The sequence below is a fragment of the Canis lupus genome, chromosome 6 (assembly GCF_011100685.1).
Source record: "Canis lupus familiaris isolate Mischka breed German Shepherd chromosome 6, alternate assembly UU_Cfam_GSD_1.0, whole genome shotgun sequence".
In the NCBI taxonomy this organism is placed as follows: Eukaryota; Metazoa; Chordata; class Mammalia; order Carnivora; family Canidae; genus Canis; species Canis lupus.
Window position 1 is genome coordinate 45163908 of NC_049227.1, and position 27584 is coordinate 45191491.

The following is a 27584-nucleotide window of genomic DNA, read 5'->3' on the forward strand; positions in this document are numbered from 1 at the left end:
AATAAATTAATATCTAAGCTCCTAGTACTTGTAAAGCAATCTTTTTTTTTTCTTGTAAAGCAATCTTATATAGGTGCAATAGAAGTGCTGAATAAATAAGGGTTTTTGTTAATTTCAGTTTTTATTTGATAAAAACACTTAATTTTTAGCCTGTTTCAAATTTTATTGATTTTTTTTTTTTTTTTTTTTGTATATGTGTGGTCTTTTTTAGAGTAATGAGCCACTGGTGTTCCTAATTCAGAAGCAGACATTTTTTTTCAATGTGGTCTTTGAATGCTGCATCTCCTTCAATTTCTCTTGAGATTGGAACACTTCTTTTCCCTCTTGCAAAATATTTAGAGACTAAAAGTATCTCTGAATCTTGCATCGAACTATAGGGTGGCCCATAGGTAACAGAAAGGAAATTATTTTAGGATTTCTGAGTTTGTTTCTTTTTTTTTGCCAAGAACCTACTGTTCCTTTGAAAATTGCTTCATAGTATTCTCTGTAAAGCGGACTAACATTTCCCTTCCTGTTGCAGTACTTTAACCATCTGAGTAGAGTTTAACAGGTCTGGAACTAAGAGATTGAAACAATCCAAAGGTTTTTATCAGAAACCTACTATGTGCCAGTCCTTTATAGGTGGATGAGAGTTACAACAGAAATGGAAGATTCTGTTTTATACCCAAGAATGCAATCAAAGGCTTACATTTAATGAAGTGTTGAGTCGAGTGATTCAGACTAGACACTACAGGAGCTCAGAGCACAGAAAGACTGAAAATATCCAAGATCAGAATATTTATCTGAAATCAGTAACCATAGTGCTTATTTACAACTTGCGAAAAGTCCAAATAATGCAGTCAAATTTGTGACATGAAAAAGCCAACCCAAGTACTCGGTGTTCACATGGAAATAGTAGACTAAATAGTAGGTTGTTCTGCTCCAGCTGTGATATTAAAAATGTCACTTTTACTTGTTCTGTATTATCGCCTCTGAATTCTTTTCTATGTAAAACCCAAAGGTCACCTGACACATCGTCGGGCAATTACTACTTCTTTCATTGTGCAAGCCAGTGGCTGATAAAGTACACATCATTACAGTTCAGGAACGCTCTATTCTTTCCCTCTTACACCTGGGCATCTCCTTGGTGATATGCATGGTTTGGAAGGGGTAGAGAAACAAAGTTAGTAGGAGTAATCACACAGTTGCCTGCTGTGAAGAAGAGTGAGCTTTATTTACCGCACAGCACTCTGATTTGGCTTTAAAAGAATTACATCAACTAAAAATTATACCTAATAGACTTGACAGAAACATAAGCTGGCGGTCAGGCCTGATTATATCAAACAGAAACACTTGGAAAGTAACGTTGCCAAAGTATATCACTGACTCGGATTTATAGCAGGTGTCCACGGGACAGTATCCCTCGACAGATTCACGACCGCTTTTTAAATGCTACGATTTGAGCTAGAGATGTCCTGGGGCTCCTGGACAAGAAGTGTGCTGCTAATCAAGATCTATCCAAGTCTTCTGATCTAAGATAACGCAGAGCCTAGAAGAAAATCACTTGGTGAATGGATCTTCTCATTTCAATGTCTCCACAATGAAGTTTGGAGGGATATTTCTGTTGTAGATATAAAGATCAAGTTAGAAAAAAAAATTAAAATAATATCTTGAGCCAGAAAAACAGACTTTAGGAAAAAAATCACTAATAACAAATAATTAGTATATAACATGATTGACATTGTTTGGATTAAATTTGCCTCTTTTCCCCTCAAATAATAGGTTTAAGGATGAATGTAATTGCTTTTAAAGAACTGTGTGTGTGTATGGCTAGAGCAGATGAGCCTTAGTTCTTTTTTTTTTTTTTTTAAGATTTTATTCATTTATTCATGAGAGACAGAGTGGGGTGGGGGTGGGGGGAGGACACAGGCAGGGGGAGAAGCAGGCTCCATGCAGGAAGCCTGATGTGGGACTCGATCCCGGGTCTCCAGGATCAGGCCCTGAGCTGAAGGCGGCGCTAAACCGCTGAGCCACCCGGGCTGCCCCATGAGCCTTAGTTCTAATAGATCAATTGCAAAAAACAAAACAAAACAAAACAAAACAAAGAAACTTGTTTGCTTCTGTGTTTTTCTTTTTAGATTGCAAGTTTTACAAAGCCAAGGAATGTCATGTATTTTCATCTATACTACCAGTATCTAGCACAATTCCTGGCCCAGAGTATAGGTTCAGGAAATATTGGGAGATGATGTTAAACAAAATTATTTTCAATTGTGGGTTTTCTCAACAAGAACATTAAGAAAAACAAACGAAAAAAATCGGTGAAGGCCAGAAGTTTTTAAGGCTTTTAGTTTCTGAGCAAAACAAGGCTTGCTATTCCCTGTTGGCACAGTCTCAGTTTTAATTAAACTAGGCATGTAAAATAAAGTAGCAGCGTCATTGAGTTAATGTGGAAATTCTTTTGTTTTCTTTATACAGCAGTAAATAGGTTTTTAAGACCCATTTAGGTATGACCTAGGCTTCATTTTGGATTAACCATTTGAGCTACTTCTTTCACCTTTACATATATATTAAGCTCTAGGAAATCATTTTGCTATGTGTCAAAAATTTCTAAAATTGAGGAATCAATAATAGTGAAAAGAAATTTGCAACCACTGAAGAAAACTCTTTCATAAGAACATGTAGCCAAGTATAGAAAGTTGATATTATACAGAAGAAGGTGTGTTTAACATAATTATTCAAATAGATAAAGAGTTTATTAAATTTTTGCTGAATTTTCCACATGAATATTTCTGTAATATTTTAGTGCTATCTAACCTATAACATTAGAACATAATTATTAAGACATAATTCAATTCAATGGCATCTCTAAATTGGTATTGTTAACTTTCATTTTCAGATTCCAATATATGGTATATAGAAACTTCCCAGATATGATATGGAAACTCTAAAAGGTAAAATACATATTTTGGGGAATTTGGATGTCTGTTTTCTATTTAAAGATTCTGCTGGTTAACCCAAGTATTAAATTTGTTTTAAAAAGTGTTTGTGGGCAGCCCAGGTGGTTCAGCGGTTTAGCACCGCCTTCTGCCCAAGGCGTGATCCTGGAGACCCAGGATTGAGTCCCACATCGGGCTTCCTGCATGGAGCCTGCTTCTCCCTCTGCCTGTGTCTCTGCCTCTCTGTGTATGTGTGTGTGTCTCTCATGAATAAATAAATAAAATCTTTTTTTAAAAAAAGTGTTTGTTGCCCATGAAGGCGGTATTGCCTATCGTGGGGGTGTATTATAAAGATTTTGTAGATGACAAACAGGGGTGGAGAAAATGTCTTGCTCAAGTTCACCCAAGTAGTAAACGGCAGACACAGGATTTGAACTCTGGCATCTGGCTTAGGGCCAGAATACATTTTACTTGCTAAAAAAAATTAAAACATTATTTAAATAGGGGGAATTAAAAAAAGCAACCTCTGAAGTTCAGTTCTATGGCTGGCATCCCAACCCCAGTCTCCCTCTCCTTGATTCTCAGAGGTAATGACTTCTGTTCGGTACACTCTTCCAGACCTTTTGCTATGCATTTACATAAATACATACGCAGTTCTAGAGAATATATAGTATCCTATATTTTATAGTTTTAATATATAAATGATGTAATGTTGGTTTGTCATTTTGAAAGGACTTTTAATTTAACCTCATGTCTTAGAGACACTTCCATGTTAACATATTTAGTTCTACACCTTCCCTCTGAGGTGCTACATGGGGTAACATAGCATTATGGTCATCTCTTCTTTATTTTAACCTTTTTTTTTCTTAATAAACAGTACAATTATTTCGATGTAGGAGAGGAAAGATGCATGTATCAGGCAATGGCTTGACTTCTGTATTATCTCCACAACACTGGAGTATCACCACAAACTTATGAATCATAGATATATTTGAGGCTAGAAAGCTCTTCGGGGTTGTGGCAAAACTCTGGACAAGCTGTGAGAACTAGGCTTCTTGTTTTGAAGTCATATGTCTACGACTCTCTGAGTCTCAATGTTCTTATCTGGAATTGGGCATTGATGGCATCCCTTGTTCTGTCATATGTCTATATCTCTACTTTTGTTTTCAAAAGTGTAAAGTAAAGGACTTTTACAAATATTAGGTGAGAGACTTATATCAATTCAACTCATCATGCATGTATTGAATATTTGCTATGAGATATATTCTGATGTAGGTATCGTAGAAAGTAAAATAAATGCTTTATCTAGAGCATGTGATATACTAAAAGTAAAAGGCACAAATATAAAAAATTCTGAAAAAGGAGTATGTGATGTGAATTACAGGAAAGAGATAAGGTTCAACTGGATTACAGGGGGAGAAGAGAGCAATCCAACTAAAGAGGCTGTGAAATACTTCTTGAGAGAGATGAAATATATAGTAGAAATTTGAGAGACACATTAGTTTGAGTATAAGAGGAACCAAATGTTCCAAATTCCCTCTTATATAAATTGGACTTGAATGATTGTTCAGGCTAGCGTTCTAGAGCTAGTGAATCTTACTGACATGAGGCTCTTTCAAGAGCATGATCAGAGAATCTAAAAGCCCTTGTTTAGTGTTGCAATTGTATCAGAAAATCAAACATGTAGTCATAATAAAGTGTCAATCTAAGGAATCTTCAGATAAGCAAAAGCCTACTCTGATGCAGTGCTCCAGCAAATGTGAGGCATGCAAAAATGCACAATATAGGAGTTCTGGAAGATGAGTATGAGTAAGTGTCTGGGGAGACCTCATAAGGCACCAGAATACAGATCAGGTGTCTTTTGTTTCCTAAGTAATCTCTACTGCCAACATAGGGGTCAAACTCATGACCTGAGATCAAGAGTCACATGCTCTAATGATAGAGCCAGTCAGGTGCCCTTAAGGTGTCTTTTTAGAGGGTTTTTCAGGCTTCATCATAGAGGGAGGGATGTTAAGAGCAATGAATATAATTCAAGCAAGGTTATGAACTGAGAAAATCCAGAGCTTGTCATCAGTCAGGTAGTCTGATTTAAGATGTTCTTGGGTGATGAATAAGTGAGGAAGACAGAAGGTGGTATAGAGGGTGAAGACACTAGAAATGTGGATTAGATCACATTGTAACTTTGAATGCCAATGTGAGGCTCTATTTTATGATATATGGTGATGATCACAGTTTTGTAATGCGGCCTGAAATCCGGTATTGCGATGTCCCTGGCATTGGTTTTCTTTTTCAATATTCCTCTGGCTTTTTTGGGGTCTTTTCTGATTCCGTACAAATCTTAAGATTACTTGTTCCAACTCTGTGAAGAAAGTCAATGGTATTTTGATGGGGATTGCATTGAACATGTACATTGCCCTGGGTAGCATTGACATTTTCACAATATTAATTCTTCCAATCCATGAGCATGGAAAGTTTTTCCATCTCTTTGTGTCTTCCTCAATTTCTTTCAGAAGTGTTCTGTAGTTTTTAGGGTATAGATCCTTTACCTCTTTGGTTAGTTTATTCCTAGGTATCTTATGCTTTTCAGTGCAATTGTAAATGGGATTGATTCCTTAATTTCTCTTTCTTCAGTCTCATTGTTAGTGTACGGAAACGCCACTGATTTCTGGGCATTGATTTTGTATCTTGCCACACTGCCGAATTGCTGTATGAGTTCTAGCAATCTTGGGGTAGAGTCTGGGTTTTTAATGTACAGTATCATGTCATCTGCAAAGAGGGAGAGTTTGACTTCTTCTTTGCCAATTTGAATGCCTTTTATTTCTTTTTATTTTCTGCTTGCTGAGGCTAGGACTTCCAGTACTATGTTGAATAGCAGTGGCAAAAGTGGACATCCCAGTTGTGTTCCTGATCTTAGGGGAAAGGCTCTCAGTTTTTCCCCATTGAGAATGAATGTGGACTTTTCATCAATGGCTTTTAAGATATTGAGAAATGTTCCCTCTATCCCTACACTCTGAAGAGTTTTAATCAGAAATGGATGCTGTATTTTGTCAAATGCTTTCTCTGCATCTATTGAAAGTATCATATGGTTCTTGTTTTTTCTCTTATTGATGAGATCTATCATGTTAATTGTTTAACAGGTGTTGAACCACCCTTGCACCCTGGGGACAAATCTTAAAAGACAACCTACAGAATGGGAGAAGATATTTGCAAATCACATATCAGTTAAAGGGCTAGTATCCAAGATCTATAAAGAACTTATTAAACTCAACACCTAAGAAACAAAAAAATCCAATAATGAAATGGGCAGAAGATATGAACAGAAATTTCTCCAAAGAAAGCATATACAGGGCCAACAAGCACATGAGAAAATGCTCCGCATCACTGGCCATCAGGAAAACACAAATCAAAACCACAGCGAGATACCACCTCGCACCAGTGAGACTGATAAAAATTAACAAGACAGGAAACAACAAATGTTGGAGAGGATGTGGAGAAAGGGGAACCCTCTTGCACTGTTTGGTGGAAATGTGAACTGGTGTAGCCACTCTGGAAAACTGTGTGGAGGTTCCTCAAAGAGTAAAAAATAGAGCTACCCTATGCCCCAGCAATTGCACTGCTGAGGATTTACCCCCAAGATACAGATGCAGTGAAATGCTGAGACGCCCGCACCCCAATGTTTATAGCAGCAATGTCCACAATAGCCAAATTATGGAAGAAGCCACAATGTCTTTTGACAGATGAATGGATAAAGAAGATGTGGTCTATATATGCAATGGAATATTACTCAACCATCAGAAAGGACAAATACCCACCATTTGCTTCGACGTGGACGGAACTGGAGGTTATGATGCTAAGTGAAATAAATCAATCGGAGAAGGACAAACATCATATGGTTTCACTCATATGGAGAATATAAGAAATAGTGAAAGGGGTTATAAAGGAAAAGAGGGGAATTGAGTGGGAAAAATTAGAGAGCGTGACAAAACGTGAGAGACTCCTAACTCTGGGAAACAAAGGATTGCGGGAAAAAAGGAGGTGGGCAGGGGGATGGGGAGACTGGGTGATGGGCACTGAGGAGGGCGCTTGATAGAATGAGCACTGGATATTATACTATATGTTGGCAAATTGAATTTAAATTAAAAAATAAAAAAATAAAATAAGGTGAACATTTTCTTGAATCTTAAAAGAAATGATATATGGTAAAATATTAAAGCTTTTGTTCCACAGAGTAATGCACAATCAGCTGTGCTTTTAAAGATAGCTCTTGCAGAACTGTGGGTAGAGAAGGAAAGATCAGAGGGTGTAAGAACAATTACGGGATTATTATAATAGACCAGTGTTATGGTCTTAGGTAAGACTTGTGGAAGGGAAAAAGAGAACTGGATACATTTGAGAGACACTATAGAAATTGATTTCTTGACGTGATTTTTCAGCTGATTTGATATGGACATGAGGAAAAGAAAGGAGTCAAAGATGGCAATAATAACCATAGTATAACTGCTATTCAATTACCTATGTGTGGGCACCTGGGTGGCTCAGTGGTTGAGCGTCTGCCTTTGGCTCAGGTCATGATCCTGGAATCCTGACATTGAGTCCTACCTCGGGCTCCCCAAGGGGAGCCTGCCTTTCCCTCTGCCTGTGTCTCTGCCTCTCTCTCTGTGTCTCTCATGATAAGTAAATAAAATCTTTAAAAAATTACCTATGTGCTGGGTATTACACAAATATAGATACTATATGGCTATTGTATGTCTGTATATATAATATGTATTTATATTTATGTGTATTTATAACCTGTTCCTCACAAAAAACATTAATATATACATTTTATTCAGAAGGAAACTGAGACTCCAGAAGTCAAATAACTTGCTGAAGGTCATGATCAATATCCTTGGCCCATATTCTAACCAGAATGATTCAATTAAGACCTTCTGATGACATGTGTTAATGTTGAATGTCCATTCAGGAAGGCAGTAAATGTGCAATCTTTTCATAGTTAATTATTTAAGCTTAGAAATTTCTTTCAAGGCTCTGGTATAGCTTATTCATGTATGTGCATGTAATATACCAACGAAACTTCTATATCTATGCATATTATGTTTCAAAACATTTTCCAAGTATTATAGCCATTAAGTTTGAGAAATATGATAGAATATAAGTCTTAGAATCAGTAAAGTACAAAAAGTGGCTGACAGTCTTTCTGGTTTATTGTTTTCTTGATGCATGAAACACTTTGTGTCAGCTTTTTTAAAGAAAGGAAAAAATAACAATAATGTAATTTCCTAAATTCCCTTCAGTCTTTGAAAATGAAAGCCCAGTTCCAGATAATGAAGTTGAGTGTGGTGATGAGATTTAAATTCTATCCAAATAAGTTACATTAACTCACAGTTATTTATCTAATAAAGGAGAGGGATCCCTGGATAATTGAAATCCATAGATAATTGAAAAACCACATTTAGCAATATTTCTCAACCTCAACCCATACCAAAATTTTAGTGGCATTATAATCAAGTCACAAACACTTTTCATTTAGATTTTGTTTCTGTTCTCTTTTTCTTCTCCCTTACATGGGAAGGGTAATGCCTAAATTAATAAAGAGCAGAAGGCTCTATCTAGGGGCAGGTCAGAAATTGGATGCTTATAAGATGTAAAAACTTGCAGGATATATATAAAAAAGGATTAAACCAAAAGCTTTTAAATATGGTTATTGGGGTAATTTTGAACACTTACAAATAAGAGAAATGGACTTTTAACTGATTTTATATTATCGTTCGATGTTGAGCTTTGTGGTGCTTTGAATTGGAAAAATAGTTGGCATACTGGCCTTATTTTGTTTTTTTATCAGGCAAAATGTTCCTGTAAACAGCATTGCAGGTGCATAGCATGTCATTGATTATTCAATAAGTTTCTTAATATATCAGCATCTCAAAATGAGCAAGAGAGTGAGGAAACCTATGACAAACCGGCAAATAGAGATTGTGTTTTATTCACCTTAAGAGTTGCAAGGTTGCTACAACACTGAGTTTGTTTGACATTGTTTTGGTAATTTCAATATTTCATTAAATCATACAATTGATATTTAAGAACCTACTATGTTTCCAGAAATAGAATGATGAATGAGGAAACTCTTGTCCAGCCTTTCCCAAACTGATGTGTATTTTTTCCTACATTCTGGATTAATGGAGGATGTTCCAGGCCAATGATGGCATCCTGAGAAGATCATCTATAAGATCAATTAGGAAATAATTTGTTTAAAAATCAATTGGCATTGAGTTCAATGTGATTATTCAAAATCACTTATATACTTTTTGCTTGTTTGCTACAGAGAGTCTTTAAATGAAAACTTAAAATAGGCATCTTAAACAATACAAAATCAGATAGTAGTGACCTCCTTTGACAGAAACATGGTCAGTTGAGAGTGGTCCTGGATCCTTTTAGGCTTGTCATCCTTTTTTCCCTACATTTCTCCTTAGATGAGGTATGGGTTGGGAGAAGAATGGTGTTAAAGTAGCCATCTACTTGATAACCAGAGTTAGAGAAGATTTGCCTGTAATTTACTATTATTTGCACTTTGTGTTTTTGTCACTCATGTCCCCTTCTCGTGCCTGGTGAGCTTATATAGATCCATGGATGCTTCATGCACTCCAGTCTGTTGACACTACCATTTGGGCAAGAATTGGTCTGCAGCCAATTGGATCTTTATTAATCGATTAATTCACTCATCAATGTTATTAAAATATAGGAATTATAAAGACAAATAAGATAATCGTATTTTAAGAATTCTATTAAAGTATAATTCTAATACCACATATTCACTCATTTTAAGTGTACAATTCAATCATTTTTACTAGTTTACAGAGCTCTGTAATCATCACAAAAATTCAATTTTAGAACACTCTTATTACTCCAAAAAGATTTCTTGGGCCGATTTGCTGTCGATCTCTATTCCTTCCTAAAACCCAGGCAACAATTAATCTTCTTTCAGTCTCTATATATTTACCTTCTCTGGTCTATTCGTATAAATGGGATCATAGAACATGCAATATTTTGCATTTGGCTTCTTTCACCTAGCATGATGTTTTTGAGGTTCATCCGTGTTGAAGCATGGATCAATAGTTTGTTCCTTTTTATTGCATAATAGTATTTTATCAAATGGAGTATGGTACATTTTGCTAATCCAAAATATGACAATCAGATTTTATAGCAGAAAATAAGCTCTAAGTTTTAATATCTTCTCAATGGCAAGAATTTGCTGCACATTTTCACACATTTGAGAGACAGAAAGTTGCTAACAGTCACATTTGCTGTTTATGTCAGGCTTTGGAGACCCTGAGAGTTTTGTTCTCCTGGGGAAATTTTGAGGAGAAAGAAAGAGCTCTGATGCTAGAGATAGCAGCACTGAACTCTTACAAACCTTATCATTGATTTGGCTAAAAGAAAGAATGAGATTAGAGGATCCTGTTACTATTGATGATGGCTTAGCATGGCTGGCTCAAAACTAATGATATCAACAGAGCTTCCACTTTAGGAACAGCAGCATGAGGAGTTCCACCAACCTGCTCACCAGTGCCAGAAGCATAGATAGATAAGTAGAAAGATGGATAGATAAAATTATATGTCTATATCTGTACACACACACACACACATCACACAACTATTTAAAGTCCGAAAATTATCCAGAGCATACAGCAAATAAATGAAGAAACATTGATTTAGGAAAATCTACTAAGACTTGGTGAGTATGCTAAGAGCCTGTGGAAGCTGAGCCACAGCTCACTTCCTTCTCCTGGTCTCCTTTAACCCCTCTTCAGCACCAGCTCAGCTTAATGGAAGCTCCCCTCTGGGGGGATATGTCCACGAAGACAGCACTTCCTCTCTTTACAGCTCCCAATCAAGGGACACTGCATGTACTAGGAAGGGAGGGTCATCATCATTTTGAATCTCCTCCAACTGAGTTGCTGAGGCTACATTGTTGGTGCGTCCAGTTGAAAAGTCAGAAATTTTCCTCCTCCATTGTATGTTGGTTGCTCTACCTGGGCATGAGTATTAGGGCTATGATCTTCATCACAGTTCATTTGCTGAACAGATTTTCAACGTCAGGAAAGGCAAGCTGAGAATAACAAAGGCTATCACCCCTGCCCAGTATTCAGATCAGTTGCTCAGGGGAACAGATAGTACATTAAAACAGTACTTCAAAGCTTTCACCAAAGAAATTAATTCTATTTAAAACATGGTGTAATTTCAATATGGGAAAAGCACTCTCAAAAACAATGGAGATTCAGGTGATGAACGAGTAAGAAAATACTGTTAGCTTTATGAAATCACTGAGCTGAACCAGAGGTCAGCTAGTTCACCAGAGATGAGCCAAGACAAAGCTTCCTAGAGTCCGAACAAGCCTCCAAGACAGTGTTTAAAAACCATCCCTACCCATATTTAAGTGGACCAGTCTTTGGAATTATTTATGCCTGAGAACTCTGTCAAAAATAATAGAGCAATCAGTTCACAATTAGGGCAGTTTTAAGAGCAGGGTGTGATACCAGGAGAGGCAAATAGCCCATTAGACAGATCAGGGAAATAGACAAAGAGAGTCTTGTTTAGACAATTGCCATCTTGCAGTGATTAGGCACACCTGCAGGGCTACACATAGGAGGAGAAAATGAGACGCTTCACCCTGCAGGCATAATAGACTTCACTAAAATATTCTAGCTCGGTCACTAAATAAATAAACAAGAAGCGACAATAAAAACAAGCCCTGAAAGGGGAAGTGGAAATCAATAGTCAGAGTTGCTACAATATATTACCTAAAATGTTCAGTTTCAACAAAAGTTTATGATACATGCACAGAACAAATAAGACCCATGCATAGGAAAGGAAAGCAGACAACAGAGATTGACAGTAAGAGGGGCCAGGTGTCATAGTTAGACAAATGACAATTTTTCTGGAAGGAATTAAGTGCAGTCTGGCTGAAATGCAGCAGCCATTGGAAAGAGACCAGAGTGACATACTGGAAAGACTGGTGGCTGTAGGGACTAAGCAACTACAGTGTGTACTGTAAACAGTTCACTTTTTATAAAACACTTTTTCAATCTCTTGTCTTTCAGATGTGTTAACATGTATATATTTATAATATAAAGGTATAAAAAGAATGGAACAATAAAATGTATTTGTGTATGGAAAGTTCATTTTTGTCCAACCTCATAGTTTACTTTTTTGTAAATGTAAATGAGGAGTGCTTGAGTGGCTCAGGGGGTTACAGGGGGTTAAGCATCTGCCTTGAGCTCAGGTCATGATTCCAGAAGCCTGGGATCCAGTCCCACATTGAGCTTCACATTGGGCTGCCCAGTCAGCAGGGAGTCTGCTTCTCCCTTTGCCTCTGGCCCTCTTCCCACTCATGCTCTCTTTCTCTCTTTCATCTGCTCTCTCTCTGTCTCTCTCAAATAAATAAAAAATTAGTAATGTAAATGTAGTTAGTAAATGAAATACTAAATAGACACATTATGAGTTGGATTAAATTTAATAATTCAAGAAAACATATTACTTAAGTTCTTATATTTTATTATTATATGTTGAAGCTCAGATACCCTTTTCTACTTATGTCAAGAATATAAAACACATTTCATAATGTAATTTACCACTTAAAATTGATGTTTCTTCCTACCAAGAGATTATTTTAATCAATTTTCTTTAGGCTGCTAATATTAGATATTTATAGAGATGTCTCAATCATATATTTGATTGATTCCTTTTAGTATGTTAATTGTGAGAAGAGAACATATTTAATAAAAGAAATGGTCTGAGGCTATTCATAGTATCCATTGCATCACAAAACACTCTGGTGTATGGGTTGTTCTATATTGGATGGTTTGTGATGGGAATACCAAATGTGAAATAATAAATTGATACAGAAGTTCCAAGAACACAAATTAAAAAATAGTTCTTAATTTTTCCACAAGTAACCAAATTAAAAATTAAATAGAACTACAAAGGCCATTCATTTAGGAATGGGAATAGTGAATTCTAAGATGATCTCATATGTAGCTGCACAAGAAAAAGTTATAAGAGACTCAATGCTGCTTGCCCACATGCAGAAGTTCCTCCTCTATGCACTCAGGTTTGATAAAATGGAAATTATAGGAAATCTCATAAACATGTTTGAAAATTTTTTCATAGAAGAAATTACATAGCCTTATTAGAAATATTTTGTATTAATTCAAAGAATCATATAGATCATATCTGAAAAGGAAAAATTTTAATCAAGATACAAGATAGTTCGGGAACTATCTCTCTTTTTAATCATGGAGATCTATACTACAAAGGTTAAAGATTTTAAATATTTAGCAAAATGTACCTTTTAACCTTCTCTCTCTCAGAAGGCAATCAAAACTCTATTCAATTCATTAAATTAATCCTTAGTGGCCACAGCAGAATAAAAATTTCATTTCTTTAGCATGCAAATGATGCTATTAATGTGTGGAAATATACAGCACAAAAGTCATTTACTTGTCTAAGTGAATTTTGTTCTGAAACCTGCAATGTGTTTTATATACAAGCAATAAAGATTAAAAGCAATGTGAAATTTAATCTGACAGTAAGTGCAAAGCATTACTTTTGTTTTTATGGATAAAAATTTGTTTTAAAAATTGCTTTGGAAATGTGGGGCTTGTCTTTTGCCATAAAATTGGCTTAGGCTATGTAATTTGAGCATCTTGCAAGTTTAGTGAACTTGAAATCTGGAAGATAAGACCTTCCAATGATCTTTGGGATACAATGTTGTTATCTATCCACAGATAAACCATGAACATATACTTAGCTCTTTAAAGTGTGTGATTTTTAAAAATAAACATAATTTTATAACACTTTTAGATTTACAGAATTACTGCAAAAAAAACCACAAAAAACATAAAACCAGCAACTTAAAGAGTTCTCATATACCCTATTCCCAGTTTCCCCTATTACTAACAACTCGGATTAAATGTGGGGTATTTGTTCCTGTTAATAAACTGATGTTGATACAACATAATCATCACTATGATTATTAACTCAAATCTATACTTCATAAATTTTGTTGCTCAAATTGTTCAGCTTTAAATGTTGGGAGCTGGTTTTGTTGACTCTTGGGCCCTATAATTTTTTTTCATTTATAAGCATTTATTTTTTGGCTCTACAAGATACTCTAGGTTCCTCTTGTGTATTTTCTGCTTCATTCTAGCATCAATCTTTCCTCAAAAAACTCTGGTTCCTTTTATTGGAGAATGGTGTGAGAAACTAAGATCGGCGCACTAGTGTTCATTACTGTTAGGTTATTGTTTCTTGGCCCTCTAAGATGACAAGCTAACTAGATGGTTGTATGCATGCTAACCCATGCATATACACATGTCTGCGAATATGCGCACCTCTATCTATATTAAACCAAACATGAGTTCATTAGTCTGTAACTCCCATCTGCTACATGGGTCATTCTAATATCCTCCCCTGACTTTTCTTCCCACTCCAATAGTGAGAAACCTGTTGTCCATTTACTTTAACTATTCCATGTATCCATATAATAAGGCTTTCAAAATTGTTCACCCATGTGCCGGGGAAGACCCTTTGCCAAATATAGAGTACTGCTATGTACAGTTACTTTTACCTTTAGTCTTATAGATTATATTCATTTCCAAAGTTATTAGGATAGCATCTTTGTCCACAAACCTTTCAGTGAGGTTGTTTCTTTAAATTAGAAACATATTCAAGGGATATTATTTTTACCTGAAATACAGCAGAAATTTAATAATGATGCAGTTTAGAAAATATATTCTAGTTTCTTCAAACTCTTATTTCTGGAACTGGCTTATCTAAATTGGAGCAAAACTAGTCCATTTCTTTGGCTTCCTTTGGCTCATTTATCTTCCCCTCTGAGATTGAGTTAGAAAGGTTAGTAATGGGAATCCAAATGGGTGACTTCAGTGACCCAATATCCTGATAAACTCTCAGATTATGCTATATAATTATGAAGAAATACTCAACGCTTTGCCTACAAAACAAGGCAATATCAAGTTCTTTGGTATGGCATCTGCCATCCACTTATTACTTCAGGAACATCTGCATCTAATTCCTCAAGGTGAACATTAACATCACACCAACTGACTTGTGTGAACAAGCTGACGCCTTCCTCTCATTTTGGAAAGCTCCCTACGGAACAGATACTCATCTTTCAACGTGCATGTACTTTACATATTAGCTCACCTAAAGGCTAGAAGATCATCTATTAGCTCAGAGCTCGGGAGTACCCACAGGAAATACTGGGATCATTCAATCCCGCTCTTACTGCAAAAGGAAACAGAGATAAACATTATGATAGAGGGTAATATAGTCTTCCCTCATCCCTAGGATTGGAATAATTTGATCATTTCTTTTTGCTTATACTGAGTATATTTTACTTATCTTATTTTGTATGATGATACATTATTATTTTTTTTTTGATGATACATTATTTTCATAATCTTTTAATTCAATGTTACAGCATTCGCTAGGAGGTCTTATTCATTGCTTTGTCTCCACAGCATCCAGCACAAGGCTTTGACCAGATAATAGCTGTTCCGAAAGGTTTGCAGAATAAACCTGTAATACTTTGCTAATATATAGATGACACTTCTTATCAAACTACTCTTTTTATTAGAGAGGATGTGAAAAATTTTTGGAAGCCTTTATATTTAGGACTACTTGAAATAGCTTGTTGGTTGGTATTTTATGTTTATAGTTACATAACTCCTTTAAATTAGAGACTATGATTTATTATGGCAGCATCATTAAGCCTTCTGTAAGGAAAAAAACATGAAACTATGTGGAATAATAGTTCTAATATAGAATGCCCCTAAAGATAATTATTAAATCAAAATATACCTGGGAAACATTTATCATGCTCTAAGGCTTGAATATACCTTAAAATGGAAAAAAAAGTCCAATCTAAAATGAATATTTAAACAATTAAGAAAAGATTTAAAGTCAAGTAAATATTATTAATTTAAATGTTAATAACAGGTTGAATATTTAAATAGTTATCTCAAAGCATATTTTTAATTACTAATTTTCAGGCACTGTTAACATTACTAGGTACAGACCAATGAAAGCTGTAAAATAATGAGTTTACTAAGTATATTCCATTTGTCTACTTTTCTTTCCAAAAGAAGTAAAGCCCCATTGTCTGCATTGCATTGATTAAGGGAAGTAAATTCCTGCCAAATGTTTTTTTTTTTTAATTTTTATTTATTTATGATAGTCACAGAGAGAGAGAGAGAGAGAGAGAGAGAGGCAGAGACACAGGCAGAGGGAGAAGCAGGCTCCATGCACCGGGAGCCCGACGTGGGATTCGATTCCGGGTCTCCAGGATCGCGCCCTGGGCCAAAGGCAGGCGCCAAACCGCTGCGCCACCCAGGGGTCCCCCTGCCAAATGTTAAATATGCTTACACAAATTAGCTGTTGCTATGAGATAATATTCAGCAAAGGTTACAAGGAACCAATCAGAGATTCTATTTTCACGAATAATAAGTGTGAGTGAGCAGAATTTCTTGATGATGTTTATAATCTGAACAATATATGCACACAATATTTTTATAGAATGGAAAAGGTAGCCTCATTTTTCATTCACTTATGCACTCAGCATATATATATTATGTGTGAAGCACAATGTCTTGTGAAAATAGGCATAGAAAGATGTTACCTCATTCTTTCTTTCTTGCTCTCCTTTCCTGTCTGTTCTTCCTTCGTTCAGAAAACGTGCACTGCAATATTTTTCCTAGAATTTTATCTGGATATTTGCTTTCTCTTTCTCTTTTACTTTGATGATTCAAAGAACCTTGTGCAGCATATGTTATAGAGCTTCACCTAGAAATATTACCTCCGGGGTGGAGGTGTCCGGATCTTGGGTTGGCAGGCTGTTCATGGTTACCCCTGCAGTCGCCCTCAGTTGAAGGCACACCCCTTCCTTTGCAGCAGCCTGCATCCAAAGTCTAGCTGACGGAAGGAGAAGAAGACCTGGCTTCTGTCCCTCACTTTGGGAAAACTCTGAAGTATTATCTCAACTCCTGAGCTCTCTGTGGACTTGTCTGAGGGCCTGAGGCCTCTACTGTAACTAAATTGAACTTTAACTTTACTCTCTGCCAGTCCTACTCTCATCACCTCCTTCCAGGGGTGGTTCCCAAGGGCCCTTCCCCATATACAGTCCCTTGCATACACATCTCCTTCTCTGTCCTTGTATATAGTAAACTTAACCTAGAAGAGTTAGTACTGGAAGTGACCTAGAAAGCAGGCTCTAAAATGGAGTTTGGAACTATAGCATCTGTTGGCCAACTGGCAGGGAATACAGCTCCTGGCATGTTGTGGGGGTGGAACTGTTAAGAATTTTGCAGGTGGTGAACTGGGTAGAAAGGACTTTGTGAATGTTTGCAATTATCTCCAGGGTTTGAGAGGTACAAGGAAATTAATAATTCTAAAGGCCATCAGATCAAATGGCAGTTTTGGGATAATATTGATGTGTTGGATTAAAAACAGGCTGAGAGTGATTAATAAGTAAATGGATAAGTAAATTAAAGTAGTTGAAGCTAAAACGTGATTGTTAGATGGTTTCCTTGGCAGCATGTATAAGGACTCTCATCTTTGACAGCCAAAGGGCAGAAGATGAGGAGGAGACCCAAGACTTAATCAGAAGGGTAGTAGAGCTCTAGAGAAGGTCAAATTCTCAATCGTAGGAAGTTTCCTATAGCAAAGTCAGGGCTCTGACCAAGAAGGAATAGGACCTTGAGACTTGGATGGAGATATTTGATACGATGCTCTTAAGATCTTGGAACAGAGAACACTTCTCCAGGTTTTTGGAAATGGAAAACTCCTTCCTGACAAAGTCAGCAAACTCCCTTGTTCAAGGGTGATACAGAGACTTCTGTCTCACAGGACAACGTAAGGGTTGTTCTGAGCCTGCTAATGGAGGAAAGGGGCTAGATGCTGGTAGGTCTGCAGCATCCAGCAACATGTGCAGGCAATAGTTGTGAGAGAACATATGGAACTGGATCTTGACATTACTGGACCAAAGGGGCTGAGGTATAAAGTTGATGAGGGAAAATTGACTGATATGGCAATACTCCCCCAAGATCAAAGTGTAAAGCCCAATACAAGACCTCCAGTGCTATCATGCTGTAAGGAAGGCTCTTGGAATCTGGGGGAAAGTGATGGCCTATATTATAATAAGTAGAGGGGCATCTGGGTGACTCAGTTGTTGAACATCTGCCTTTGGCTCAGGTTGTGATCCTGGGGTCTTGGGATCAAGTCCCGCATCGGGATCCCCGTGGGGAGCCTGCTTCTCCCTTGCCTGTGTTTCTTCGTCTCTCTCTGTGTCTCTCTGAATAAATCAGTAAATAAAATCTTAAAAAATAAGTATTATAATAAATAGAAATGCACATGTCAGATAGTAGAAGAAAGGATCAAAATGACAAGAGAAACAGGCATTCCAAATTAGCTCTATAAGCCCAGAAAACACCAGCTGACCATGATCCATAGATAGCCTGGAGGGAATGCCATTTACCAAAGTGCTAGAGAAATGCTGATTGAATGTACTAGACTCATTGAGAAGCTCAGTGGTAGCCAGATCTAAGGTTAAGAGATGCTATTACAGCACTGGGTTCCCTAGGAGCAGTGGGCACGATGGGAACCCAACATAAGAGAAGGCAGCATCAATGACCAGAAGCGACGTGGCTGCAACTCCACTAATCTATGGCAAGACTGGAACATCAGCCCAGGGTCCTGGCCTACAGCGCTAGGAAGATCCTTAGTAGACACAGCTCATAGAGACAAGATGTATGGACAGTCACTTAAGAGTGTTGCCTGACTTGTACCATCAAAATGAATTTAGAATGTATAACCAGGAGGCAGGACATAATTAGCCCAATAAAAATGTATGTTCTTTGTCTAGTTCTCAGATCTAGAACACACTGGCTGGAGAATATGAAGCCTCATGAGGAAAGATCCTGAAATACCACAGTATGTATGTATGATAATGATTCCCCGAGACTTTCCCCAAAGGGAATTATGGCTACTTGCACACATAAACTTATATCGGACAAAAGGGAATGGCAACTGTTGGGCATAAATCCAAGTTGACACTGATGATGGGACCCAAAGTGTCATCATGGAGCCCCTGCTGGAAAGATGACAAGTATCAGTTGTGGCTACAGAGGCAGAAAATGTAGTTCATTCCACTAACTTTCCTCTGGTACATTTCCTTAATTAAGACAAACTAGTGCTCCGCCCAACTTTACATCAGAGGAGAGGGAGCAGTGTGAGAGCGTGGAAGGCAGATTGTAGTGGGTGCTGTCTGGGCCCGCCTGGATCCCCAGGCCAGTCCAGTACAGAGACACTCCCTCTAGGTTCCAGCATCGTTGGTTGCTGACAACTTACATCTGTATCTCTCACCAGTGTTTGCCCTTGGCTTAAGGGAACTGTGCTCCCCATGGTCTATTTGTCCTCGTTTCTTTGCTAAAGCCAACTCATAAATGTGCCAGTTCCGAGCTTGAGGAATCCATAATTACCACCAGATACTGGCTGTTCCAAAATGTGCTGCCACACTGCTGCTATTGTGAAAGGAGACAGAGGCCCTGGGGAAGCCAGTGAAAATCAAGCAATCCAAAGAAATTCTTTTATTTAATTCCTCAGGGGTTGCCATTGAAGCTGAACTGTGGGGGCTGTCCTGGATGATCTCACCAGGCACAAGAGCTGTAAGCCAGACACATTCCCTTGAGGCTGGGAGACCACCAAGACACCAAGATGGGAGACTACCAGATGATGGTTGCTCAAGACACTTCATGAGCCTCTGCAGCTTGTACGGTGGTGCAGCCGTCTCGGTTCACACATGCACATACACACACATGCACGCACATGGAAGCAGATACACACACTATCACACGACCTTTTTTCACCTACATGGTGAGCTTAGAACTATACTAGATCATCTGTCTGGGCTCCTTTCTCTGAAATGAAGGAGATAGAATCCTAATCATTTTCTTCCTAGTTAGGTCTTCATGCCTTGTGCTACTTGGCTTACATTACGCCCAGAAAATTGAATTCTACAAACCAGGAAAATTTGGGATGAAGTAATCTCTATTAAAAAACAAAAACACATAAAACCTGTTAAAAGCTTTCTCCCAAGGTTTGGGTACTCATTGTCTTGTATCTGTTATGTTAGAAGCCACATGAGAGATTCTTTCCAAAGCAAAACAATGATATCAAGGAGACTTCTAACTCTGTGTTAGATCCAGAGTCTGGTAGCTCTAAATACCAGGGTTTTATTAATAATACTAGCAAAATATTTAATATACTACCTTATCAAATATTCTTTTTTTAAAAACAGATTTTATTCATCCATTCATGAGAGACACACAGAAGCAGAGCATAGATAGAGGGAGAGGCAGGCTCCATGCAGGGAGCCCAATGTGGGACTCGATCCCAGAACCCCAGGATCACGACCTGAGCCAAAGGCAGATGCTCAACCACTGAGCCACCCAGGTGCCTTTATCAAACATTCTTTAAAATACATATTAACTTTATTGGTGAGACAGGAAAAACAAATTAGGTACAAGTGTTTGAAAGTAGATTGTTTTTACGTCATGTTGTCTAATCAATTTGAAAAGATAATCCAGTGTAATAATTTGTTGCATTTAACTATTTTGTTATTAAATATATCTTTCAGTTTAATTTTTACCTGTTTGCCATAAACTTGATATATATTTCTAATACATATATATGTATATTTAAATATATATGACATAAATATACATGTATATTTTAAGCAAACTATGGTGGAGGCAAAATAAATGCTGATGAGTTTGTACAAATGGCATGTTAGAACTTTGCCTATAACAATGAACAAGAAGTGAAGTCAATGTTAAAAGAAAGAAGTTTCCCTTGAAACACACTGATTGGTTGTCTGCGTTTGATAAATATATTTTTATAATTGCTCAAATCATATTTCAAGTTGCCTCTATGAATATATCCTCCCTGGAATATTTTAAATCTTTCAATGCATTTATTAGGAGCATATATTATAAAGTACAAAATGATTATTTAATGAACTTTCTCTTCTGCTTCAGCTCCTACTATGATGCACCCACCCACAAAGCTACATTGAAGTGGAAGCAATGCGTCATAAATAGAACATCCTAAAGACTATAATATAGTATCATTATAAAACTTTAAATTGCTAGCAGGTGATGAATGAGGTTCTAGATCTGAAAAAAAAAAAAAAAAAAGAGGCTTCTAATGCTGTTTCATTGGATGTCAGCATGCATCTGCTATATATCCCTATCCGATACGGGAATGCAGTATTTCAAAAAGAAAGTCTGGAGCTGCTGCAAACAGCAGTGTATGCAAGATGAGAAGTGTGAGGAGGCTCATGACTTCTGCATGGATGGAGGTGATTTTTTTTTTGTTCATATGCAGAATGGACATTCCTGATAAAAGAACAGAGACTATAAAATCTTCCAATCACTGCAAAGAAATTCAGAAATCACTATTTGAGACATGTTAAAAAAACAGACCATTAAAGAAAGGCAGAAATTATTGCACCATGAAAAGAGAAATGACATTTACTAGTAGTGACTAGTGGCCTATGTTTGCAGAATGTATTGAAAGAACAAAAAAATCTTCTCAATAAGGTAGCTTAAAGCTGTTGATAATTGTCTTTACTTCTACCTTATAATTTTTTGCAGGGGTGAGGACTTCAAGGACTAAAAATAAATATACAGAGGTGACTCAGAAGGTTGCCATTGGAGTACACCCAAAGGCTACAGCGAGGTGTTTTAATGAACTATAAGTAGGAAAAGAGAAAGAAATGGCAAAAAGCATATTCTCTGCAAAGCTCGGCAAGATATTTTGTTAATGGTAGTGTTGATAACTTGCTTTAAGTACTTCCCTCTCTGTTTTTTGCTGCTTTCCTAGGAGGATTACTCATCACCACAGAACTGGGGATGGGTTTGAGGATGGAAGAGGCATACAGAATGAATAATCCACTTAATCCTGCTAAATCTTTCATATATTTTTCTCTACATTTTTTCTCAAGCAAAATAAAAACCCAATACTTCAGGTTTACATAATAACATCAAAGCCAAACAATAAACGAGACCCATATTAGTTCAGAATAATTAATGATTTTTCGATGTAATTATTTTTGGACTCATCTTTAAAAACAAAATTTTGCACGTTAAAGACATAAAACTGAAAATGCAAATTTGGACCAGAGTGGTACTCACTTACAAAGGAAGCAAATTTCTGCAATTATACTGGATCCTTGCTGACTTTCTTACTTGGCCTGTTAGAAAATCAGGAATAGAGTTGGAAGAAAATTGCTATTGAAATAAAATTGCAAAGTTCTCCTTTATTACAATATGAAGTATGAAGTTCACTGTGGTTCAGGATTACCTTTTAGTTTCAACAAACTAATGTTAGACACTTATTAACTGCCAAGCACTGTGCTAGTTGCTCAGGATAAAATGTGAACATGACCCTATTTTCTGCCTTTGTCTTGCAAAACTATAAAAAGTTTACTGGTGGGAGGATGAACAGTATGCAGTGACTTCAACTGATTCCGTCTTCATATCTATGAACTTCCCTCTTCCTTCTTAATAATACTCCTGTTCAGGGCCACCTGGGTGGCTCAGTGGTTGAGCATCTGTCTTTGGCTTAGGTCGTAATCCTGGGGTCCTGAGATCGAGTCCCGCATCAGGCTCACAGCGGCAAGCCTGCCTCTCCCTCTGCCTATGTTTCTGCCTCTCTCTGTGTATCTCTCATGAATAAATAAATAAAATCTTTAAAAAAAAAGAGTTTTAGAAATACCCACAGAGGAAAACTATACTCACCCCTCAACAAAGCCATAAATGCTTTTTGAATTATCTGATACTTTGTTCTATTCATGCTCCAGCTCCTCTCCATTGAAATAGAGATGGTGACTAGTGGCCTATGTGATGTGATTAAAAGGTGAACACATATCCTTGAGCCCCAGGCAACATCTTGCACAGGATCTCTGGTATTCAGTAGGGAACTCTCTTGCAGTTAATGAACTACAGACAACTTTTCTAGCCAAGCAAAATATTTTATCAAATTCATTTTCTACTTTTAAAATAGATGCTCATTATTTCTGGCACATGAGGGAAATGCCAATTTTTTTTTTAAAGTCATTTGAAGTTAAAAATGATTTCAAGCAAACACGGTTGGAGGGGAGAGGCAAGGTAAAGAGCGAAGTATTAAAACAGCACTGTCCCACACAGAATCATGAGCACAGACGCCTCATGCTCAAACCCTCTCAAGAGAGCCCGCACAAGCAGATGGCTTTGAATTTTGCTTAGAAAGTCTGAGCACGGGTGTTTAAGAAACTGAGCACTGATCATATTCACTGGAGAGGGTAATCAGGAAGTGAGTAACTTGTTATTCTCTTTTCTCCAAATGTAAATACCTTTGCTCTTTCCCATTGTAAGAGTACTTCATGCTAATGGCAAAAATCTAAACAGGTATGAAGAGGAAACTGGCCTCCATGAATTCCAGTAGGAACAGGTAGGGGTAACTCAGTCTGCTATGGCCACCCTGGCTTCCTGCTCCTCCCAGAACATTGCAGGGACTCTTCAACCTCAAGCTTTGCCTTAGCAAGTTCCACTGCTTGCACTTCTATTCCCTAGATTTTTGAGCTGCTTGAGCTCTACTCCTTCACTTGTTACAGTTTTCTTCTTATGACCTGCCGTAAACCACTCTTACTAAAATACCAGTTCCTACCCATGACTCTCTACTCTTCCCCCATGCATTTTCTTCTCAGAACTATTTTCCATCGAGAGAGCGTACATAATGTGCCCAAGTCCACACAGTTAGAAGTGGAAGACTCACGATTCACTCAGGCCCTGGCTGCAGGGTGGATGCTTGTAATAATCTCTCTACAATGCTGCCCTTCTGTACTAGACACTTCAGGCATCTTCTGGGCGAATTCAATACATTTCCTGATACATTTCTATGTACGGATACTTTCTTTCATAAATGGAAACATGAAATAAACTGTATTCTCATCTCTTAAAATATATCAAAAGTTAAATTTCTAGGCTTATATGTGGATATTTCTCTATATATCTAAGTCTGTATCTATCCATACATCATAATTATTTTAATCAATGCATTATTGTTGGATGCTTCAATGGTATTCGCAGGTCCACAACTGTAGTTACTACAAAACTGTTTTGGATACTTCCCTCATTGTTTTAGAGTGAATTTCTACAAATGAGATTAACAGGTCAAATGACAGGCACATTTTTTTTGAAGTCATTTAAATCATTTTACAAATTTCTGTCCAGAAATTTTGAACTGACTTAAATATCCATCCATCCCAGAGGGCTTATTATGTCCTGCCCCTTGCCTGCATCCTGCCCCTATGGCTTGGACTTGCCAGTTATCCAAGGGCAGCAGGGTGGTCAGCCTGTGTGCCCACACTCATGCAGCCTGAGTAAAATTCCAACCTTGTCATGGCTTTGCTTTCTTAGGTATATAATTTTAGACAAGCTTTTAAACTCTTTTTCTTCTACTTTGTATTTTAAAATACCATATATAAATATAGTTAATACTTTATTGTACATGTTACATGTTTTTTCGCTTCAATTTCTTTTTGTCTTTTATTTTTTTCATACACTTTACATATTTTTCTTTTTTAAAATCTGTTTTAATTTTTATTTATTTATGATAGTCACAGAGAGAGAGAGAGAGAGAGAGAGAGAGGCAGAGACACAGGCAGAGGGAGAAGCAGGCTCCATGCACCGGGAGCCCGACGTGGGATTTGATCCCGGGTCTCCAGGATTGCGCCCTGGGCCAAAGGCAGGTGCTAAACCGCTGAGCCACCCAGGGGTCCCTATTTTTTCTTTCTTTTAAATGGGGGAGTTGGTTTTGAAATTTTGTTTTATTTTTTATATAGTCACATTAGTTAAACATCATGAGTTCTGGCTAAATATGAAAATTATAGTTCATAAAGGTATAGGCTCTTTGTTATTATATTTTCCCCTGCATGTTTGGACTGTTATGTTTGGATGTATTCTAGTATAACTTACAAAAAATTTTAAGAGAAGAGCTTGCTCCTTGTAAGAAAATGAAATACAAGACAAAAGCATAAAATAAGGAGTAGACATATTCATCTTTCACCAATTCTAAGATTAATTGCTACTAACAGTTTCCTTGTATCCTCTGCACTTCCTCCGATACACAAATTTATCTATTGTTCTGCAACTTGCTCCTCACTTAGCAACATGTAGTAGAATCCTTTCATATCAGTATATGGACACAGAATGTATTCTTTTAATTGGCTATATAGATTTTCATAATTTGAAAATATTAAAATGTATTTAATTATTCTTAAGTGGTAAACCTCTAGGCGGACTCTGGTTTTCGCTACCGTACATGGTTCAGGATATGTCTTTGTGCATTGGTGCCAATATTCATGGAGGATAGACACCAGGATAACCAACTGATCACTCTAAGGGATGTGTACATTTAACAGTTTTGTAGAAGCTGTCACATTGCCCCCCGTTTGCACTTTTATCCATAGTTAAAATCATGTCCATTTTCCACTCTTTACCAAATGTTCGGTATTTACCATCTGCTTTTCAATCTAATGTAAGTAACTTATTTTTTTTATCCCAAATATAATTTGAATTTCTTTCTATTCTTTGATGTCCCAGATTACACGAAGACCTATCCTAGACTTGTCTCTAAGGAAACATTTTCTATATTAAGTATTTTATGTTTTCTCCTCTTCCATTATTTCTCTTCTCCATTTGTAGGATACTAGAACTGCTTGTGAAATTTCTATTAGATACACATTACACACTAGATCCTTCCAGTCTACCCTCCATGTCTTTTAGAGCTTCTTTATATTTATAATCAAAAAATAAATCTTCTTTGTAGTGTTACATGTTTTTTATTTTGTTCTATATTTTGGTAAAAATATCTTCCAGATTACAAATACCATCTTAAATTAACAAAAAAATAAAGCTTCTTTACAGTTTTACCCTTTTTAAATTTTGTTCTATATTTTGGGGAAAAAAAAAACAATCTTCCAGATTACAAATTCCATCTTTTTTTCTTCAACTTATCCTTTATGTGGAGATTCGAAATTATTTTAGTAATCAGGCTTTTAATTTCTGAGGATTAACATCAACATCTTTGCATGTAATAGTTATTGCTAGCTCTATCCTTTCATCCTCTTGGCCAATAGAATATGGAATGGTAATGTGCTCAGCTAAAAAAAAGAGAGAGAGAGAAAGAAAAGGAGAAAGGAAGGAAGGAAAAAAAAAGAAGGAAGGAAGGAAACAAGGGAGGAAAGGCAAGACAGAAAGAAAGACAAGGCAAGAAAAAGAAAAAGACCTTCATTTTCCAGCCTCCCTTGCAGCAATATGTGGTGTTCTGATAAATGTTTAACAACTGGCTCTTTGGAGGTAAAAAGCACAAGCTTTGCAGCTTTTGCTGATTCTGTGGTATAAATACTCTTAGCTAGAGTGACCTGAGGAACTCCCTGAATCCTCTCTCTGGCTGCAAGTCTGTTCTTAAACTCTATCAAGGACGAGGTTTACATTATTTCAAGAGTTAATTTTATGGTGTTCAATGAGCACAAACATCATAGCCAGGCACACGGAATACTTGTCTTGAACGAACAACCTGCTTACTCCTCCGTGGCTTTCTCCCTCCCTCCAGCAGTGATGAATCTAGACCCTGGGTGACAGGCAATTCCATTTAATTCAGAAGCTATCCTATTACGTCTGATGGAATTGCATGCTTTTTGTTTTTTGTTTCTGTTTTTGTTTTGCTCTAGTTTCTGTCATTAATCCAGGGCAGCCTTCTTTATATTTTCAGACTACCCCTCAGGGTTACTCAGTCGATGGCCCCTTCTTGGCTTTTACATGGAAACAATGAATTGTTTTTATTTTTATATTTCTTCTGTTACTGAAATCATCTTTTGGGAAAGAAGAAGTACATATTTTCTATATTGAACTGGAATCAGGTAAACGTTAGAATCAAAGAGCAGCATTAAACAAATTCAGATGTTGAATATAATTTCATAAATGCAGTGCAGAAGAATAAAGGCATTAAAGTTATGTTTACTGGGGTGCCTGGTGGCTGAGTGGGTTAAACATCTACCTTTGGCTCAGGTCATGACCCCAGGGTCCTGGGATCCAATCCGATCTGGATCTGGCATCGGGCTCTGTGCCCCACGGGGAGCCTGCTTCTCCCTCTCCTGCTGCCTCTTGCTCCTGCTGTTGTGCTTTCTCTCTCTCCCTGTCAAGTAAATAAATAAAATCTAAAAAAAAAAAAAAAAAGGTATGTTTACTGTGTAGCTACTTTGTGACCTTCTTAGTGCTTGTAATCACTTAAGATTGTATAGTTGGTGGGCACTTCTTATGTCCTTAATATTTGAGTGTATTCTTCTATCTTACAATATTTTTAACTACTTGCCTATTTTAGAGTTTTAGGGAGCTTATTTTTCTATTGTTTATTACTCTTTTATTTTTTCAGCAATATGATGGTGAGCGTCTTTTTACCTAAATCTTTGGTTATATTTTAAACTAAGTCTTTAGTATAATTTTGTAGAAATGAAATCAGACCAAGAAATTCCACTTTCCAAATAAATATCAA

The 27584-nt window shown here is 36.9% G+C and overlaps 2 long non-coding RNA genes across 2 annotated transcripts in view; one reads left to right on the top strand and one right to left on the bottom strand.

Annotated features, from left to right (window-relative positions):
- Positions 1 to 6110, top strand: part of LOC111096360 — a 33627-nt gene extending 27517 nt beyond the window's left edge. The window contains exons 5-6 of the long non-coding RNA XR_005360405.1: positions 2876 to 2930; positions 6053 to 6110. This is a non-coding gene — a long non-coding RNA (uncharacterized LOC111096360). The remainder of the gene's footprint in view (positions 1 to 2875; positions 2931 to 6052) is intronic.
- On the bottom strand, positions 1214 to 27234 carry LOC111096361. The gene is made up of 4 exons (XR_005360406.1): positions 27090 to 27234; positions 15138 to 15218; positions 9004 to 9135; positions 1214 to 1600 (listed from the first exon to the last, which is right to left on the bottom strand). It is a non-coding gene; the product is annotated as an uncharacterized LOC111096361 (long non-coding RNA).
- Positions 27235 to 27584: the final 350 nt, after the last annotated feature.